Source organism: Condylostylus longicornis, unplaced genomic scaffold, assembly GCF_029603195.1.
Source record: "Condylostylus longicornis isolate FDR11 unplaced genomic scaffold, ASM2960319v2 ptg000040l, whole genome shotgun sequence".
Taxonomy (NCBI): domain Eukaryota; kingdom Metazoa; phylum Arthropoda; class Insecta; order Diptera; family Dolichopodidae; genus Condylostylus; species Condylostylus longicornis.
In genome coordinates this window covers 16,582,306-16,605,454 of record NW_026578009.1, presented here as the reverse complement: position 1 = coordinate 16,605,454, position 23,149 = coordinate 16,582,306, and the positions used below count along the sequence as shown (strand labels likewise).

General features: G+C 27.1%; 1 protein-coding gene across 1 annotated transcript in view; it reads left to right on the top strand.

The window, feature by feature from the left end:
* LOC129609550 (uncharacterized) overlaps nt 1-23,149 on the top strand; it is a 168,630-nt gene that overhangs the window by 112,089 nt on the left and 33,392 nt on the right. The gene's annotated exons all lie outside the window — the stretch shown is intronic.

Below are 23,149 nucleotides of genomic sequence, written 5' to 3'. Positions count from 1 at the left end.
ATGTTTGTTATTATCATCTCATGTTACATTTGTAATTAACAAACAAATTATAAACTACTATATCACACTACTATACCAACTTTAATAAAACAAAATCAAATAGATATTAGCATTATTCTTGATAAAAATTCAAACTTTTCCAAATATTCGACTGTTTGATAGTTCCACATAACTGTTATAATTACGACGGTGAATTCTTTAATTTCATATATGGATATTAAAATTACAATACTTTTTTAAAGCTCCCATACTTTGTTGTAGATCGCCATCAGATACAAATTTAATAATTTTTTTTTTTGGAAAAAAATTCCAGCAACCCAGTTTTATATGCCACAAAAGTTGAAAAGTTTTAATAGAAATTTTTTTTTAATTTTCTTCCATTTTCTTTTTGAATCTAGGTTCGGTTAATCTTCCCTTTTATTAAAAATCATCTTAATCTCACCTCATAAAATTATTTACGCAATATCTTCTTTAAATGATCAAATATAAAAATGATTGATAGTTCTCATATTATTTTATCTTTTTCAGTGTACATGACTTATAATACATACTGAAATAAAAAAAAAATTAAATATTCAAGTTCCTCCAAATAAGACATTGCAGTTGAATTTTTAGAAAATCCAAAGAAAAAAAATTTCTAACAACGACAAGTGAACAACTATGGATATCATAATTTTTTTCGAAAATCACCCTCACACATCACTTTCTTTAATGTTCATAAGGTACACACTAACAACTATTGTATACAAGGAAAAATAGAATAAGAATAGATGAAGAGGACTGTGTTAATGCGTAGATATTGCACGAATCATTTGAAAATTCTAATTGAAATAACGGCTCTGCTTTTAACTTCTTTTATACCAAAATTTGAACATTGTAATTAAATTCGTTCTGCGACATAATTACTTTATGAGTTTCATTGTACTTAATATAAGAACAAACCTATTGCTGAATTCTTAAATAGGACAGTTCATTAAATCTGATAAAAGTTTCGAACAAAAATTTGTTCGATCCAGCAAAATGCGTTTTGGAATTACTGTAAAATCTGGCCTATAATTACGAAACCAATAAATATTTAGAGAAGTACTTTATTTCTTAGGGTTAAAAGCGAAATGTTAAAATTATCATACCCTCCAAAAAATATTCGTACATAAAGATATAAAAAAATAATTGTTATTTTTTAAAAAAATCTATCTAACATGACTCATTTATATTTCTAAAATAAAGATCACGGAAACTTCTAAGAAACGTTGTGAACTTTTAATAAATATTGAAAATTCTCCTTTTCATTAAAACCTCAAAATTCATTCAACTTATTTTTCTCTTCTTAGTATAATTTTTTCTCTATATCTTAGTGATATTAGTATTATTGGCAGTTTCAATATTGGTTTTTCTGAGCAACAACTTTTAAGGTAAGAGGGCTGTAATTCCAACATAAATTCCGGTTTATATAATAATATTCGACTTTGAAACATGAAAATCTAAAAGTATAACATTGTGGATTTCTAAAATATGTTCAAAAACTTTTGTTCAATCGAATTCAAATATGGATATGCATTATTCTGGCATGCAAACGAAATAGTAAAATAATTTAAAACTTAACCAATACGTAACATTACTTTAAACCTAACCGGTATAAATGAAAATAATCAATTTTAAATAAAGTTTTCACAATACTTGATCGAAATTTTTTTTCTCTGTGTAATATTTTTCATAAATATTAGGTAAACTTTAAAAAAAATGTGCGCCCTCACATAATTTAAGCTCTAAAATACAAATTACCTGAAGAAATTATAAAAAAATTTATTATCTTTACTTAAGTAACCGACATGCATAGGAAATATACAGAGCTTCTATATATTCAGTATAAATACCGACACATATTACGCCGACAATCGCCATTCTCTGCTATGGCATTTCACTTTTTTTCCTTTAAAGTTCATCTCCAGTACATTTAATCACTAAAAAAAACAAAAACGAAAATTTAAGAAAATTTTATTACTAATATTGATGGATAGCTGGCGCTGACACTACTGTACATCTGGTCATCAGCAACATAAAAAAAGATTAACAATGACGATAATATGAAAAACTGTAATAAATCGAAATTAAAATATAAACTTGTTAAGTTGGGTAATGCCCACCACCATCACCGACGTTTTTTGTAGTTTTTTTTTATTTTTCTATACTTTTTTATTTAAGCGGCTTTACTTTTCCAAATTACTGTTGCAGTGCTCAACTGTTACTATCATTTATATAGTGGAAAACTAAATATTTTCGGTAATGGATGATGGTATTTAATTGATGATATCTTGTGTCTAATGGAAAATAGTTATTGGAGTGTTAATTCTTTATTGTATGGGAATCTCATTGTTATGAGTCATGCCAAGAAATTTTTGCTTTTGTTTTTTTTTTTTAATAATCTTTTTTTGCTGTCTTAGAATAATTTTGGTTTAATTAAATAATTTGAAAAAACAATATAACCGCCACTTAGACTAAGGAGATCTGAATGTAATTATAATATTATCTTCTAATATATTTCCCTTGAGCAAAATGTCGCAACTAGTGTTTATCTGTCAATTTTCGGAGATTTCCATCATTAAATATAATTTTTTTTTATTATCAATCAAGAATTTGTAAATGGGATCTCGATTTTAAGTGATTTCCACTTTGCACATTTTATAGTGTTTCATATTCTATTTATTCATTCTCATTATTTTATGTCTCATAGTCAAATTGATTTTAAAATTTTCCTCAAAAGGAGAATTAAGTAATAATAAATTTGATTGTTTATGAGCCCAAGTAAATCTATCCTCCATTAATTTGGGCTTTCCACAGCCAATTATATTGCAAAGTTTAAATCCAATTACATGTTATAAATTTAGTTGTCGCAATGTACACATTTTTTGATTTGTTCTATCTATCATTTGTTTATATTATAAGATAATCGAACATGTTCGTGGTATTTGTTTTAGATTCTCGATAACGTTTATAATTTTTTGTCATGGTAAAGTATTAAAAGTGAAATAATTTAGTTTTAGTATTAAAAAGAATTTAAAAATTCGGTCAAACCAAAGGTTCGTAAAGTAGCAGTTTTCCCTTCAACAAGTGAAAATAGTATTTTTAGAAACATTCTACATATTATATTATTCAAATTGAATGAAAATTCATACGAATACCAAAATATTTTAACTCATTGCTTACGCTTAGGATGATCCAACAAAAAAATATAATCAGGCGTTAACACAGTGGTGAATTCAACAAACGTTATGGACCTGAGTTATTTATATTTATTTCATGTTAAACTCAAACATTTCACAAAATATGCAATACATTAAATTAAAATTTTTTTTTCTGTTTTTACAGTGAAAACTTTCAATTCTATCTTCAAACTTGCAAACTTCTTTCACACATATCACAAGCATATATTATATATTTCATATATATACATACAAGTACAATTATACATATTTTATTCATACGTACATAATATATATATACAATTTTTTTTCTTTTTCTAATTATTCAGATTGAATATAAATAATTCACTACTACTAGCAAATTATAATTGGGAATAAAATTAAATAACGCTAAAATAAAAAAAATAACATTAAAGATCTATCGTACACATTGTAAAGTAAATAAAAAAAAACGGAAACTAGTGTTCTTCGTTATTGTAACATCTAAATTGTCTTTATATTTATTTCCAACGCGCATTCTATTTACTGACTCGTGCATAACGTAATCAGTGCTACAAAAAGGGTACTACAAAATGATTCGACAAGCGAGATCTCACATTTGTGTTAATAATAATTTTGCTCAGATTATCGGGCGATATGAGCTCCGATTTCAAAATATGAAAAATAAACGTAACATCCGCGATTTATCGTCTTTTAGCCAAGGTGGGCATATCAATGAGCTTTACTCTAGATTTATGATCTTCGTAAGGAAGGCGAAAATATCCTCAAATTTTTTATCCGTATTTTTTTGAATATCACCAATTTTGTTCCTGTGAACGTCGTATATTGAGGACCAAACCCGCGATGCGCATTCAAGATGTGGTTTAAAAAGGCAAGAGTAATGAGATTTTAATGTGTGAGGATCATAAAACCCCTTTCACCATCGCTTGATGAAACCACAACTAAACTACCAGGTCTCTACTTGCAAAAACTATTTTCAAACTGTCACCATTAAAAGAATATATATCTATAATAAAGGTCGCCTTCGGTTAACTTTTCACAATGCATTTACTTAAGTTTATTTTTGATGTCTTTTTCAGTAAATCGTGTTAATGCTTTACAATAAATTACGTGTAATGATCGTCAATAAATTCGAAAACTTTGGTCCCTTTCAAACGGTCCCTTTCAAACCAATGGAAAAATATGATGAATTAAAAATGAATATGATTTATTAAAATTAAAAGTCAGGGGAGCAGCCTGTAATGCGGAAACATTCCTCAAAATTATCTCAAAGATGCCATCCGGCCCTCTAAGCAATCGTGAGCCAAGACTATTCAAATATTTCTCAACAATACCGAAGTTCTTATCCTAGGATAATAAGCGGAATAGTTCACAGAATCCCGGGGAGCCACGTATTTACGCCACAGTTTATTCTTTTTGTTGCATAAAGTACTTGATTTCCGGGTAAACCATAACTAGACCGGGTAAACCATTAATACCTTTGTTGCGAGTTATGGGAATAAAAAGTTGAAGGCAAAAAAAAATTATTTCGTTTAACCTATTCCTCATAAATTCAATATCAGTAATTGTATATACTGAAGGAAAATGACAGGTCGAAAAGAAATCGTTCAATAAAAGAAAATTAGCTCTCCTAAAGTCAAAACATTAGGATTTATCCCCATCAATATGTGGTTATTCAAATGGAAAAAATATTACACCAGTCAGAGTTAAAAAATAAGTCCAGTAGTTTGGATTGATGATTGCGGACAGAAAAAATCTGCCAAAGGCCATTTAAAATGAGTGAATCTACCACAAAAATTCCGAACACCACAGCACCACCAATCGTGACCACTACAACCTAACCTTGAAATATTAAAGCACCCACAGACAATAATCTCATCAATAGTATTTAGTTTCAAACCCAATTCTACAAACTACGATTTCAAGGAATTCCGAGTTGATGACCGGAAGAAGACTAGCCCAGAAGCCGTTCTTAACAGCATTAGAACTCGATCACCCTTCGCTGCTTGTGCCCGACCAATGTTAATGGTACCCGACTCGTACAAGTCTCTTCTAAGAATAAAATGTGAACACCCAAATATCTTAAAGCTGTTGATTGAAGAAAAGAGTTAGGATAAGAAAAGTTGATTGAAGAAAAAAGTTGAGATAAATATATATATTTTTTAATGAAATTTCATTATACAAAATTCAATTCATTGAATTTATACAAATTTGAAAATTCTTGAAGTTTCAGAAATATAAGGGCCGAAAATTCTAAACTTATAAATTTCGATAATTAGAGGAAGGTATGTTCTGTGGGCAAAACTATTTATTAGTATGTAAATGCTTGTAAAACTTGTGACTTCTACCGTTGTCATCTAGAATAAAAAGTATATCAAAAATTTAAAAAAACTGATTTAAGATAACGTACTCGTATAATAACCAGTGCTGTAGTGGAGGGTATACGGGGGTATACGCCGTATACCCTATGCTTTTAAAAATTAGACAGCGCATACCTAGTGGTTTTATTTAAAAATAGCGTATACCCTATGATGTTGTTCAAATTTCTTATTAAAAATTTATTATTTTCTTTCTTTGTAATAGTAAAAAAAAAATGATAATAAAAATTGTACTGAAAAATTGCAAAAAATTTTCAAATTAACAATTCACACAAAATATTTCATTAATTTAGTAAAAATTTCTTGGGAAAAATATATCAACTACATATATTCAAATTAATAATCAAACAAGCCTCCTTTAACGAAAAACGGAAAACGAATATAACCGAACCTTTAATTTTTGAAAGTGGTAATTTTGTTTAAAACCACAATGAAATTAAAACTTTAAACTTTCCTAATATTTAAAAGTTATTATGTTTGCTTAATAGAAAATATGTTAAAAAATTAAAGTTTAAATAAAAATAAAGTTATATTTTCTGATGTTAAAATTATTTACAAAAAAAAGTAAAAACGACTTCTTCAAGATAGATGTTCTCTTATTACCAATGCTGTATTTATCCAGCAGTGATATAAACTAATACATAAACAATTTGGTTTTCGATTTAAAACGATTTTCTTCTAATTCTATACAATTGAAAATATATTTGAATTTTATCAAATACTCTTCTTTAACTAAAGTTGCTATGGTAACCATGCTAAACTACGTTATTGTGGACGTTAATTTTGCATATTCTTTAGTTTATTTGAAGTTAGCAAAAGCTGTTGACAAAATAACATTGATTTTCAAAAAAATATAATTTTGAAAACTTCTTTAAGTAAGTTTATTGATACTGGCTTAAAAGCTTATTTAAATTGTTTTTAATTGTTGATGAAAAGTTGGAGTTTGTGGTGTTTGTAAAAGTTGTATGTAATATTTTACGTCTTTTTTTCAAATAATAATATAATTAAAAATAACATTGTTTATTTTTACCAAAAATTTATATTCTCAAGCGTATACCCTATGCTAATTTTACGACTACAGCACTGATAATAACGGCAGTTTTGTTTTTCTTAAAGCTCAAAGTTGTTAGAAAAAATGTTTGTGATTTCATTATAATAAATGGTCAAAAAATGGAATTTTTAAGAACTTCGGGAGCTATACTTTTAAAGGAGTATGGAATTTTTCTTCTCTTGAAACAAATTTTTAGGAAAGATCTATTTACAATTAAAATTTTAATCTTAATGGATGTAGAAGTTTTATAAACGAATGAATTGACGGAACAGACAGAATGAAACTAATAAGCACTTTTTTTCAAAATTTTCTTGGAAGAGTGCTAAAAATAAAAAGGTTGCCGTAATCCTACAAATTACCTCGATTATTAAAAAAAAACCTTTCAAATTAAAGTGCAAAGTTTATTATAGTCACGAATTTATTATTATTGATAAAGTTGAATCGGATTCTTTTAGACGTCATCAATTATAGAAAAACAAGTCAAAATGTTCAAGTTGGTCTAAATCGACTGAATTATACCATGAACCTTGGCAATATAAGTATAAAGACTTGTTTTTAATATATTTAGAATTAACTTTTACGGTTGTATGGCGGTTACTTGAACCTTTCAGATTATTTCACAAAAACTTTACGGATATGTCCGACCTATAATTGGACACTGCCAAATATCACGAATCTAACTGTATCTTTTTTCCGAATATTTAAAATTACTCGTAGCTTCTCAGGTTGTATGAGAACTCCTAAAACCTGTCAACCTTTTATATCATTAGTTTTTGAAATATTGAAAATGATCTCTGTGAGTTGTACAGCAGCTGCAAGGGAATTAGTATTCTACCAATTCCCTTATTAAAGCATTGCTAGAATTGTAATACGACTCCTGGAAGGTAGACAACATTTTATCAATTTGCTCGAAAACAGAATGTGTTTTGGCCATTTCGTGCAATCTTCGAGTCGAAAAATAAAAAGGTTTATTTATTTTTTTTTATTTTTTATATCTAATTTTATTTTACTTATTTGATAATACTTAGTATTCCTTCATTAAATTTATGAAAATTATTTTAAAAACTGCCAATAAATTTAATAGAAGATTTTCAAACAACAATATACCTACATATGTATAAAAATAAATTTCTTGAACCAATTTCATCTTTCTTTTAACAAAATCAAATGTAATCAGCACCTAAACGATCGCATTATTCATTTTTTGGATAATATCGACAAATTCCTGAAGACCTTATTGGTTAAGCAATATTTATATAAGATTAAAAGCATGTGTTTTTTCACACTTATTTCAAATTTTAAGAAACTTATTAATACTCTTCCTAATGTATTTAAGTATTTAGGTATCTCAACAATAATGTAAATTCAGTTGGTTCTGCATATAATTTATCTATGTGGAGTCTGATTTTCGTTAAAAGTTTCTGGGTATACCAAATTTTGTGTGTTTCATTTTTTGGTGCCATACTGTTGTTAAATATTAAATTATACGAAATTTCGCCAATTATTTCCTTAGATATGGCCCCTCATGGTAATGTCCTTTATATAATATATTAATTTAGCCATTATATAAATAGATTTATTTTAATCGCTGTAATAATCAAAGATGAATTGAGCTTCATTGAAAACCGTTGGGTCTTATGTTACGTGTAGATAAAAACATCAAAGCATATAAATTTCTGGCAAATGGTTTGGTCGAAACAGAAAATCTGGAAACAAATTTATAAAATTAGTTTATGCGACTCTAGCATGGAGAAATACATTTCCTCTTCAAAATCACATATGAAGTTTGGTGCGACCACAATACTTCCATTAATGTATATAGTGCGGTCGGTATTTATTCAGTACTGAGGAAACAATGAGTACAGGATTACGCGATTAGTGCAATATGCACAATACACATATACACACAGTATATACACAGTACATGCATGTATGCAAGGTAAAGCCTGTCACACACTCGTTTATATTTTATAAATATGTACATAGTATGAATTTTGTGTAACGAGCGTTATGCAAAGCTAACCTATTGATTTACCTATTGATTTAACGCGATGAATGATAGCGATTTAGGATATCAATAAACAAAAATACTTTTAAAAGCTGCAAAATGTTGAATGTAAAATTGTTAAATATTTTATTTAACTATGGCTGTTATTTTTTTTTCAGTTCTATTGTTGTAATTTGAAACTAAAAAAATAGAAATGATTGCTCGTTTGTTTAATTTTATATCTTGCAAATTATATAATTGAAATAATTAATAAAAAGAAACGTAAGATATTAGCAATTTATTTTTTCGTTTATTATACAAAAGAGATAGGTTGTTATTATATAGACATGTTATACGTGGTTATACGTTAGAGTGAAGAATTAGGATTTTTGTTTTGTGCACAAAGAATACAACTTTCAATGATTACAATGTAGTAGATAAACACCATAAAAATATTTACGACACGTAAGGGTTAATACAATTACCTAATTTTAATTAAGTAAAACATTGCAATCAAGAATAAGCTGCAATATTTTTCTAAATGTTTAATGATTGTAGACACCCATTTACATATCAATAATCAATTATTTATCAATACAATAAGAATGTGAAAATAAATAAATATGAGGATTAACAAATGTTTAAAAATCACGACAATTTTTATTCATTGGTCACCTCAACGTAATTTTTGTATTGTACAATCGAGAAATAAAACACAGTAAAAAAAATTATTCACCAAATAAAATTATTTATTTTAAGCATAATTAAACTGAAACATCCTCTACCCACCAATTCAAACATCTTCTACACAACTGGGCATATGACTGTTCACTAAACTTTATAAAATTAAACAAACAATTTTCAATATTAACAATAATATAAATATCGAAAATTTTTTTATTTTAACTAATACAAACTATCTTTGCTTAAAACAGAGAAAATCCCACCACTCCAAGCTGGTAACTTTCAAACTTAGCAAATCTTTAATTTTGCTCCTACGAATGGATACATTTTCTTATAAACTCTAACAACTTTCTGTAAAAGCAAAAATAAGACCCTTTACGAAATCGACTTCTTACTAAGAAGTAAAATTTTGTAAATTATAAATACTTAGACTTAGACCTAAAATTAAACTTAAACTTGCATATATATAAATACAAGTTCTACTCCTAAACTTCAATTATTATTGTTCTGAATACTACTACTGTCACTGCTGCAAACATGCGTGTACATGTAGTAACACATTAAAACTTTAAAAACAACTGCATTGTAGTCTCGACTTTCTCACTATGTAGTTTGCTTTTGCTACATTATACGCATTTTGAATGTCAGGGATGTTTTACAAAACAGTCCTTTCCTGGAGGCTGAATGAAATAGTTATTTAAAATGAAAAATTTAAATTAAAGGACATTAAATAAAGCAAACACAATTATGTACGTAATATAGAACGACTAGCCCGCCTACTATAATCTTACGTTACTAGAAACTTATTTCCTTAGAAGAAAACTTTTACCTATTTCAAAGTCCTAAAAGTGCCATTGTTTGACAATTTATTGTAGCGAAACCATTTTTTAAATTTTGCAAACGAGGAAATGTAGTAGTTTTTTCTACCGCAGCACAGCTTTGTTGACCTTTAAAAGAACCAAATGGTCGTCAAAATTAACCGTTTAGACAACAAGCTGTAGAAATCTGAAATTGGCAGATTTTAGATACTAATAAACAGTTCATTTTGCTAGAAGTAAATTTTTTTCTATATCAACACCCCTCTAGTTATCGCCTCTTACAATTTGTAAAATTTGAATTTTGGCACCTTATATTTCCGAAACTGCAAGATTTTACAAATTTTAAAAAATGCAGAAATCTAACGGTAGATTCCATGCCATCAAAAAAAAAGTCACTTCCTAAACCGTCAAATTTAACCTTTATGTTAATGCTACTTTCAATTTTGCTTTTGTTCATCCTAAATGTGTGCAATAGTTTTATACATAATTTTATTAAGATTTATTAAAGAAGTTTTTGTTCTTCTTTGCAAAAAGCTGAAAGCGTAAAAAATTATTTGATGTATGATCAAACTTACCTCTGTTAAAGTGATGTTTCTATAGAGTACTTGGAAAATAGAGGTATTTCACTATTAACCAAATTTAAACAAAAAATACTAGATAAAATTTCTTAATGGGTTGTATTGCTATAACATAGAATTAGACATAACTCTATCCATTAATTTTGATGCAAATACATACATGCACAAGTAAATGTATGTATGTATGTATGTGTACGTATTTCACATAAGTATACTTTGTGAATCACAACAGAAATTGTGATATATTGTTTATTATCTACAATTGTGTACGATAGGCTAAACATGTATGTATGTATGAAGAGTATATGACTAACAAAATAAAGAACAAATCGAGAAAAATAGAGTTTACCGTGTCAACTCTGTGATACCCGTATGAATTGGTTATCCTATGTACGAATAAATATGACATAGCTGACTATGACTTTAAGTTGTCGTGTAACCATGTTAATGTATGCAAAATTTCCGTATTTTGTTTTCAAACTATGAAGCCAAACTACTATTGAAGTTGTATGGCAGCCAAGAAACTTCAACGACTTTTATCAAATACATTGGTCCTACTAAATGTGTGAAATTTCTATATCATAGCTTTTATAGTTTCTGAGATATAGCCAAATAAATTTTGAAGTTGTAAGTTCAGCTACCTGAACCCAGATCATATCTAATTTAAATAGAGTTCTGGCATTTACTATAATAAGTCATTTGGAAAAATGTGGTAAATTTAGCTGGGTTAGTTTCTGAGTTATCGTTGGGACAGACAAAGCTAAATCGGTTCAGGATTCGACTATATCAGACCATTATTACTTAGCGTTACAAACGGTTAGGCAAATTTAGTATGCTCTTCGAACATAAATTCGTACGGGTATAAATAATGTGTTGACTGAGTATTTCGAAAGCACCACTCCGTTCGTTTAATTCGAAAAAAAATAGCTTAAAATCTATAATTAACTTGAACCTGATTAGCGTAGCAGGTGATGTATAAAATAGTTTGATCACTTCTTTGCACAACCGTTTGTTTCATGAAATTTTGAACAGAGTCGCAAAGAACCTTTTCATAGCTTTTATAAAACTCACATCAAATGATCAATTCATGCAGGTATCGAACAGTTCATACATTCAACTCATTTTAATCTCACATTTTCTATTTTTTATTTCTTCAAAATTTTCTAGATATTTTTATATTTATCTACAGTTTTATATCGTACATATATTAAAAAAACTGCAAAGTTTCTATTGTATTCTATCGTTAATATTATTATAGTGTTCTTTGCTATATTGTTAAAAAAGAAGCAACAAAATTGTTTTTTACTTGAAAATTGCAATAAAACTTAAATAAGAGCAACAGCAAAGATAGTTATTTTCAAAAGACAATAGACTATAACAATATAACTTTTATATTATTACTGTGGTTGTTGCTTTTTTATTAATATTTTTAGATTATTATTTAACAGAGTTGAAAATGTTTAAGTATTTAAAAAACTAAATGCAATTAATTTATGGTGCCATTGAATATAAAATATTCATTTAATTTGTTTCTGCTCGTTTATTTGCCTTATGAGTTTTATTTTTTATAATTTGTTTATTCAATAATAACAATTAGTGTAATATCGAAAACTTGCTAAATATTTATATCAGTATTTCTCAAATTTTGTATTTCTACAACCTTTGGGTGTAGCGAGCCTTGCAAAAAGAGACCGCCATATAAATTGCTTGCATTTTGTTTGCTTATTTAATGTAAGTACATTATGTATCTTTTGACGGTGCTATACTGAGAAATATGTGAAAATAATTTTCTATATTATGTTTTCACAAGACCGTATTATAGTTTAGATCAGTCATTTTACGAAAAATAATGAACTTCCCGAAACAAGCCGTTTTATTTTTAACACACATAGTATGTATTACTCTGACGCTGAAAAATCAACTCAGCTATTTTGTAATCAAGTTATAAAACTAGCCTCGAGGCTCATTATTTGCAAAAATTTAACTGAGTTATTTTTTTGATTTGCAATTCGAATGTTAACGGAAACAATGTCTTATTTTCAAATACAACTCATCAAAGTTAATTTTGTTTCAAAACAAACTTCAAAATTTTATCGACATAATGGTTACTACATTTTTAGTACTTTTCCAAAAATTTTTTGAAAACAAGTGCTTATTACTTTCACTCTGTCTGTACTTTCGATCGTTCGTCCGTCTGTCCGTCCGTGGACATGTTTACAAAACTTCTACACCCTTGAAGATAGAAGGCTGAAATTTTATATGGACGTAGATCTTTACTAGAAACCTTTTTCCTTAGAGCAAAATTTTTACCTATCTCACCCCCTCTAAAGGTATACTCCAAAACCCTAAAAATGGCATTTTTTTAACTATTTATTGCAGTGAAACCATAAGCATTTTTTAAATTTTTCAAACCCAGAATGGCAGTCGCTTGCTTCTCTTATCACAGCATATTTTAACAAAAACAAAAATAGTTAAACTTAAAAAAAAAAAACAAAATGGCCGTTCAAATTTACCGATACCTAAATCCGTTTTTCTCAAATTTTTGATGTCGTTTTTCTTCCAGACCCCAGCCTGCAGAAGCCTGAAATTTTAACAGCTTTTAGATACTACTAAATAGTTTGTTTCGTTAGAAAAAATTTTTTTTCCATCTCCAACCCATCTCAACTTACCGCATCTTGAAATTTGTAAAATTTGAATTTTAGACAATTTATATTTCCGAAACCGCAAGTTTTTTCAAATTTCTATGAACGGAAAAGCTAACGGTAAATTCCGTGGCATTAAAAAATATAATTTTTTTTCTTAACTCATGCAATTAACCCTTAAAATCGAGCATTATGATAAGCCCTCTTTAAATTAATTTTCACTTTATTTCAAAGACTGCATAAATCGTTCATCCTAAATATATGCAATCCTAGAAATAGTTTCGTATATGAATGAAAATATTTTATTAGTGTGGTAGATATACTAGACTGCGTTTAAAATTAGTATTTTTACGAATTCTTGAAGGGAAAAGTGGTGCAATACAAACCATTTGTTTGACCCAACTTTATTAATAATAAACATTTGTGGTGCCACTCATTGTGATGTTAAAACATTTAACAACAACGCATTCAAAATAAATTTGACAAGAAAAGTGTCAAGTAGCTAATTGTCTTCTTTTTGTTTTTGGCCTTTTCCCTGATTGTTAGTTCAAAGTTCGCAATAATTTAAACTTTAATTTAATTCACAATTTTCATGAAAAGTTTTCGGTAACTGGAATGATAAATAATTTATTCATATTCAATTTATTTCTAAATCCATACACGAAAATTGTGAATGGAGGGCTTTTAAAGTATTAATGTGACTTATCCGATTACAAAATAATGCGAAAGACTTTAATGTTTTGAAAATGAATTGATGAGTTGAATAAATTTCCCATTAAGAATAAGTTAATATGCATAAATAATTTTTTGGTGCCGCAAATTGAAAAAGGTTGGGAACCATTGATACGAGTATATATTTATATGTACGTATATATAAAAATATACATATACCTATTCGTACCTACCATTATATCTTCAATCAAAATTTACAAACTTATGCATAATATTGTAAATATAATAGAAATTATTTATTGGGTTTATTGTCTGTTTATTGCAGTTGTGTATTATGAAAATGCTTTGACAACTGTGAAAATTTCTAAAAATTAAAATACTGCTTCAAATCAATGTCACAAAGTAGACAGAAAGCTGTGAAAGTGTATGAAATTTTTTGATATTGATTCTGGGCCTCTATGGTTTATAAAAGGGAAATATAGTTCAATAAAAAGTTTTGTTTTTACATGATTGGCTAGTGAATGAATTTTTAACTTTTGAATTTTTCTCCTGTAGTCGAGTAGTTTTTGCTTTTTAGATTGCAGCACCTACCCTTTATATAAACAATAAAAAAACATGCAAAACATTCTTTGATTCATTCACGTAAATTTGATTAACTATCAAAAATATTTTAATCAAAACATTTACGAATATTTAAAGCAAATATCCTTTGAATTATGAGTGAATTAATTGTACTCCTGCATGCTATTGCCACAGTTGTTGCAGTAGAGAAAGATTGCCATAGCTTATATGTATTAAACACTTACAAGAACTTTTCATGCAATATTTGTGTCAACTTTCTGACTTCCATTTATTTTCTATATTCCTATTTATTTATACACGTTGAAATTGTTTTTTAATAACCATTCATTAAATCTGGTTCATGTGGACTTTGCGTAGTCTTTAAGAAAAACAAATGTGAATAAAAATTGGATAGTATTAAATATTAAAACCGGGGAACCCATAGATTACTCTAATATTTTTAGAGTTTATCAACCTTAGACGTGCAAGTTACAAATTCTGAATTTTAAAAGGAAAAAAAACAAACATTGTTTTTACATGTCCACTTTTAAATATTCTTTTTTAATTTCTTTCAAAAGCATAATTTTTAATACTGTAGAAACAAACATAAACTCTCAAACATAAGTTAAGGCGTTTGTTAAAACTGTAAAAAGAATTCATACCAAGCATGAGAACAAAAATCTTTCAGTTTTTCGTTCAAACTAGTTGTAGCAATACAATCGTAAAAAATCCATTAGAATTATGGATAAATGGTGTAATTTTTTTCTAGTGTATGCATCAAACCAAAAATTTGGAATCACATATGAATTTTTCTATTTCATTTTTATAGCTGTTCAGAAAACTTATTTTTAATCGGAAATTCCTCAAAACTTTTAATCAACGTTTTACATGAAAAAGAAAATTGATAATTTGAAATGTTTCATTTCGTTTAGACCAAATCTTTAAGATTAATTTTATTTAGCAGTCACATGAAAAGAAGGCAATATGTCTAGTATTTCGGAATGGGGATTTACGAATGTGACAAATTATGTGCGAACAAATCAAGCTGTACTTTAAGAAACTACGATTTGTCAAAAATTGCACATTTTTTCATAATTTTGATGAAGTATGACGTTTGAATGACGAATTTTGATGATTTAAGTGATGGATTTTGATTTTAAACACGTTTTCAAATGTTCAAGTAAAAAAATCTTTTCAAAATTTCACTAAATTTATTTTTAATTTCTTTTTTAAACTTTTGCTTTATAAATTGTTTTCTGTGCGGTTCTTATTGTCTATTATTTATTATGAAATTTATTAATAATTACACTTATAAAAAATCAAAAACTGAAAGCTTCATCTTACGTCCGATTTATTTCATAATTACCACCCTGATGTTTAAGAACTATTGTCGGTGTAAATGGGTAATTATAGAGAGAATTTTTAAAATAGTGTGAAAATTCACTAAACATTTTCTACTTTTGAATTTCTCTCCTCCCATTTCGCTTTTCTTAAAAAAAAGATCTCTAATCACACGAGCAATATGATTTTTAATATACTTGCAAGCATGTAATTTTTTTTCCACTCTGTAAAAAACATTTCAATCATATTGATCTATAGCAAGAAAATATAATAAATGGAATTTTCACCAGCCCACTTTCTCAGTTTAACATTTTATACGTTTTATTTGTAAAATAACATGGCACATTTTGGATTTGGTATCGAGTTGGTTATACAATCGGCAACATGTTAAGAGTACAAATATTAAAATTTTGATATAAATATAGAAATTCTTGTTATTACTTCAATTACATGTGACATAATGTTTACTTTAGATATTACGCATTTAGTGAGTTTACGAATTCATAACTGAAAAACAAATTTATAATATTTTCAATACTGTACAACATCGGCATTGACATACTCACATTGAGGTAGGTGTCGTTTCAGAGCGCTTAGATGTCCCATTGAGGTAGATGTCGTTTAGAGCGCTCAAACGTTACATGTGCATATATGTTTAAAAATTTATTACATAAAACTGTCACAAGTGAATAGTAATTTAGATTTTTAAACTATAAAATGTAAATGCAAATATTTTAAATTTTTTTAATTTATATAAAATTGAAATTGGATTTTAACTACTAAACGGATTCATGCATTATCTATTTAATGTTATTTGGAAAATTTGTGCTCTGTTGAATTTTGAAACGGTGAAAAACTCGTTTATGTAGAGCTTCAATTCTACAATTTCTACGGATGATGAAATAATGAGAAAGAAAATTTCTAAGATACTAAAAGTAAGATATCCAAAAATCTTAAGCTAGAAAAATAAAAAAAAATCTCAAACTGAGCTCTCAGTTCTCAGTAACTTACCTAATCAATTCTTAGGCGATGATAATTCTGCTGCTTACGTATGGGATAACAATAATATTTGGGATAATAATATTTTTTGCGGAATAATTTACAGTAAGTTCAACCGAATAGAAAATACAAATAGTTGTACTAGATTTCACATATTTTCACATGTGTATTGAAAGTGAATTTGGCTTTTTGAGTAAACTATACAGTTACCTGGACTTCATTTAAGGTAAAATGTAAATGTCTATATTGATAACTTTGCAATTTGATTTAAAAAATAAACGATTCACAAATATTTAAACGAATGTTATGAATTTTCGATTACTTCGTTTCTAAAAATTTTTTATCCGAAAATTGTGTCGAAAATTAAATTGAGTTCTTTTAACAAAGACTCTAATATGGAACAACAGTTTCAAATTCGCTCGAACGTTCAATAATTTCAAATTTATTTCACTCAATTTCGGAAACAACCACGATTATTTAAAAAAATATGGACATTATTTATTTACAAATACGGAAGTGTTTAGTAGTTCAAGGGTACGTTTTTTTTCAAAATTTGTTTTACGATGAACCTTTCCTTGTATGACTTTAAATTTCAATGTTAATTCATCAAAAAAAAGAAGATTTAGTCAAAGGATTATGTAATTTTCTTGTGATATTTTATGCAAAACCTACTACATTAGTCATGAGTAAATTAAAAAATCGCTAAAATGTACTTAAAGTGTTACGTAATATTTATTATATTTGCTAAATATGTACATGTACATGTGAATGTATGTATATATCTCCATATGACTTTTTAATCCTTTTGTTTCTACCATAAATATGAGGTTTACGGAGAAATACGACTTTATTTTCTGTTGTTTTTAATAACTTGTTTGTTTGTTCTATGAAACAACCATATACATAACTGTTGTTTTAAAGCTTTCGTGCAAAAGTTCAATCATTCATAAAATCTTAAAGTCATGTCCTTTTATCGTTCAGATCTAAAAACTTTTTTTTTTCTTTTTTGTTATACTTTCGTTTTATTTAGTGCTGTTATTGTTTTTCTGCTCGCATAATTTATAAATTTAATTCTTATTAATTAATCTTTATGGTCCATTAGATTTATTTATGGCGAGCTTAATCTATATTATTTATGTATGTAAATACATATGTGCCCATATGCACATATATTGTATATGACTTTATACAATAACATATGTGAACATACTTACAAAGCATTTACAATTTAATAGTTCTCAATGCTTTCCAACAATCTTATTTTTTTAATTACTTACCTTAAATTTACTTACTCTACATCAAATTGTTGCAACTTTTGCAAATTTAAATTTTCTGTTCTCTTAAAATTTTTCTATATGTATGCATGTAAGCGGCATACTTCATTTGTGGACATTCACTTTCTTGCAAAATTATTGGGTCGCTAGTTCATATGACATATGCATGTACTCGTATGTATGAATGTACATACGTGTGTACAAAAAGATATAAAAGAAACTAAAATATAAATTTAAAAAATAATATAAAACTAAAATAAATATTTAAGAACAACACGTATTAAAAAACAAGAAAGGAAAAATACTAAATTACATTATTTAAATTGAAAAAATAAAAATAAAAGAACAAAATGAAAATCGAATGAGTGTTTACTTAAAAAAAATAATAGGCGAATATAAAACAAGTCATAAATTCGCCTACCTTTAACAAACTTACAACCTGTCCAACATAATTCTGCTGTATAATGTATGTACTCCCATGTTATGCCGTTCTTTGCTGCTGCCTAATATCTGCAATATCTGCATAGTATATTGCATAGTATATTGCAGATCTATTCTGTTTCGAATAGAACTTACTTAAACCGAAAAATAAATAAATAAATACATGTTAAGATAAAAAACTCAAATCTGATTAAAAGGAAATTAAAACTTTTATTATTATTTTAGTAAAATTGAAAAACTTTTTTGACGATAATTAAATCTGCAAACATAGAAAAGATAATTTAGTACTAAATTAATCAATATATGAGATAACATAACAGAAATTTCACATTTGCGTTAAAATATTTTCATAATTTCATAATTTAAATGATTTTGGGGCAAAATCGCAAAAAGTTTCTAATGATCGACGTTCTCGATATGTGAATTAATATGAGATTAAATCTTATATATTAAATCTGAATCTGGTGAAAATCTAATGTGTATAAGCTATGTCTCACAACAAATAAAATCTGATGAAAAAAATAGAAAACTATATACGATTTTCATCAGATTTTTTGTCATATTTTCAAACACAATACGGCACAAACTAAATTTTTCTAAAATTTTGGCTCGATCAGGTATAGTTAGTAAAATATTTAAACATTATCTGCCAAATGTTTGACATTAACCCTTTGTTGACTGACTCTACCCTCAAGTATCGCCAACTTTCAATCGTTTAAAAATCGTAAATGTTCATTAAAATTCAGTTTTAACTATGATGATACTTCATTATTTCGCATATTTGATCGAGGTTTGTGTCATTTATTTTTGCAGTCGTATTGAGTATCTAAGTGCAACCGGTCAATGTTGTAAAGCAAGAAAAAAGTCGAAGTCGATTTTGTTAATTTTTTTGGTGTTTGTCTGATTCACATAACTTAAAGTTTTATGTATTTTGTTTTTATTATTTTTAAGAAAAAATGTAAAAAAAATTTGTTTACAAATAAAGAATATACTTTCACTTATACTTTTGATTATAGTCGTAGAAAACTGAACAATACTTATAAATATCGGGTCCCTAAACTCTTATACAACCGAATCCCAAAAAATGTTGTTTTTCAAGAAGATACAGCAATTTAGCAACAGATTTCGTATATTTCTATTCTCCGGCAACAAAGGGGTAAGGTATAAAATAAATTTGGTGTGTAAAGCCTAATCAGTTGGTCTTTAGCAATTATGGTAAACACTTCAATCTAAATATACGAACAATTGTACAAACATACGTGTATGTTTTACATTCATATACACAAATCAATTTTCATATGAATTTGGCTTGGCTATGTGTTTCAATTGGTACTTGTTGTACCAATGTTTATTTACATTTGCGTGCGCGTTACTGAAAAGAGAAATTATGAAGTGCATTTTAAACCGTTAAAAGAAAAAAAATCTATTTTTATTGTCAAAAATTTATTTTTTAACTTAATTTTTCATGTATGTTTTCCGATTTTAACTTTATTTAAAATTGATGTAAACGGGTTTGCATAATATTTAAGGTTTTATGTTAGAAATCTCAAGAGTTTTTACTTAATTGAAGTGCTAAAGTGTTTTCTTATAAAAAATACTTTTGCAATTTCAATTGATAAGCAGTTTGTAGTACAATCAAAGATATTTTAAGATTTATTCTATATATTAAATAACAGTTTAAAAAAACTTTATCTTTTAAAGAATATAAACTTTAAAGAAGATTTCAATACAGATAATGGATAATTTGCACTATATTTATTTGAAACAATCTACTGTAATCAGCACATAACCGACCCCAAATTATATATTCAGGTTTTGACAAAAGGGTTGCAATTGTTTGAAAAGTAGTACTTTTACTGCATTTTTGTGAAATTATTGCCTTTTATAACTTGCTTTTATTGAACATAAAAATGTAATGCATACACATAGAATGAGGAAAGAAAAAAATTTAATGAAACATTATCATGATAGTTGAATTTAACGGTTGAATAAGTAAGTTAAGAAAAATAATTATAATTTTTAATGGTAAAACATTTACCGGTACATCTTTGCTGTTGTTTAAATTCAAAAAAGCTTGCAGTTTCAGAAATAAGTGGCACTAAAAAATTCAAATTTTACGAATTTCGTGAGGCGATATTTTTACACATTATCCCTTAATAAACCAAAAGCACTTAAATGAACCGAAGCTTTACATATAATCTTATCCTTATATTATTTCTTATTACTACATACCTTTGAGAGAATGAAAATTTTAGAAAGCATGAAAATGGTGTGACAATACTACTAATTATATTGTAGTTGACATATAAAGTAATTTACAGCAAGATATTTACATTTGTTTTTTTTTTCCGTAGGGATTCATTTCAACAGCCATTTTATCATTGTGATTTGTCTATGCCATTTCACAGTCGCTAAAGATATCGCATTCGCAAAATTAAAAAAATTCGTTATTTTGTTACTTAATATTTCAATACAAAGAATTTAATAAAAACTACTGAATTTTGATGAGAGTTCGTCTCGAAGACAAGTTTCGATGACAGAGATTCTTCTGCCATAAAATTGACTTTCATGAAACCGTCATACTTCTAAGGGTAATTGCACCTGTCATGAAAAAAACATTTATCGATATGTAAAAGCTCGTCTTTAACAGGGCAGTACTATATTTCTATATAACATGCAGTAGAATGTAGGACAGCATTTTGCTGTAAGGTATTTTAATAATCATTTTATTAGCAATTTACTTTGTTATTTTTGATATGCACATCAACAGTTTTACTTATAAATTGACAGAGACATGCTGCAAATTAAAACTTAATTAATATTTTTTAAATGTTAATATTTCACTCAATATGTTGGCTGGCGGTAACAGTAATACCAATTTTAGGGTATTATTCTTAAACTTCAAAAAAAGAAAACAAAATGGAAAATAAAAGACAAGAGGATCAATTTCAACGAAATTTGCAAATTCGACTTGTTATAGCAGTAAAACCATTATTTCTATTAAAATCATCATAAATTATCATCAATACGAAAAATAAATTAAGAAAAAAAGAAAATTTGAAAAGGAAAATTAACACCCAATTTTTTTGTATATTGAGATGAAAATTACTTTTTTTTTATTATTAAGACATCGGAATATCAAAACAACATCTAAATGAAAATCGCGATACGACAAATGAAAATTAAAGTACAACTCAATATACTCAACCATGACTTAAAATTTTTCATTTTAAATATCATTGAGTGTCAATTTACCAAGCCTTTTTTTACAACAGAAAACTGAAATTTTAGTATATAAAAACAACGCAACAATAACTTTGTGCTAGGACTAACGTAGTTAGAAAACTTTTAATTATTATTTCATACACATTTAAATTGTGGTCTTTGATATGATTGACTAAATCATAAATTTAATAATTTTTTATAATTCTCGCTCGTTCTCTCTAAAACATTACTATAAAATTTATAAAAACCTTTTAACCTAGAGTAGAGGAAATATGTATTTTCGAAAATTTTAAAACCTAAAATAAAAATTTCGAATTGAATCTATTCCGACGGATGTAGAAGAAACACTACGTAATTTTATAGTTTTGTCTATCATAATTTTAACTATAAGGTAAAGAAAGTAAGATCTACCGCCAATATAAAGTAGTTTAACACCAATCGAGTGAGAGTAAAGTCATTCGCAGTTGGAAATATAGAAGTGTATTTCACTGAAACTTTCCAGTTATTCAGAAATAAAAATAAATAGGGATCCGCCACAAGCAAGCCACAGAAAATGCAACGAGAAACACTAAAGGTCCTCAGTCCCACAACAAGAAGAAAAAGTGTGAGTTGTTGTTAACTTTTTGGAAATTTTATAAATTTCGAATACTTTCGAATTATTTACTTATAATTTTCAAGTCTAATTATTGATTTGGTATGTGTCTATTAATAAATTTATTTAAAAACAAAATGTACTTAAAATTTTTGGTTTTAGATTTTCTTCTAAATATTTTGCTTTTCAAACTGTAAGCCTTTCAATTTTCATTTCGGTTCACTTTAACATTTTTTTTTTCTTTTTTTTTGTAATTTATTCTCTGTCATTACCACCCATTGGTAATTGGACTTTTATTGAAATTTATAACTTACGAATATTTGATTGGAGTGCTTGTAATTCTTTAGTTTATATCTCATAAGATTACTCTATTCACAAGTAAGCAATTTAAGTAATGAAAAATACTATGCAATCGTGTATATATACATATATACAATGTTAAACGGCAAGCGATTAGTCATAATGCAGCGGTATATTGCAGTTTGGAAAAGGTAATGAATAAAGTTCGTATTTTGTGTGTATATGTAGGTACATATGTATGTAGTATAATATGCACCAGCACACAATTTATAACTTCTATTGAATATTTTATTATTTATTACGATATTTATTATTTATTTCGATTTTTATGTGTTTACATGTAAAATAAAATTTTTAAGTGAGATTAATTTTAAAAGATGACCTAGATAAATCTAATAATGAAAGC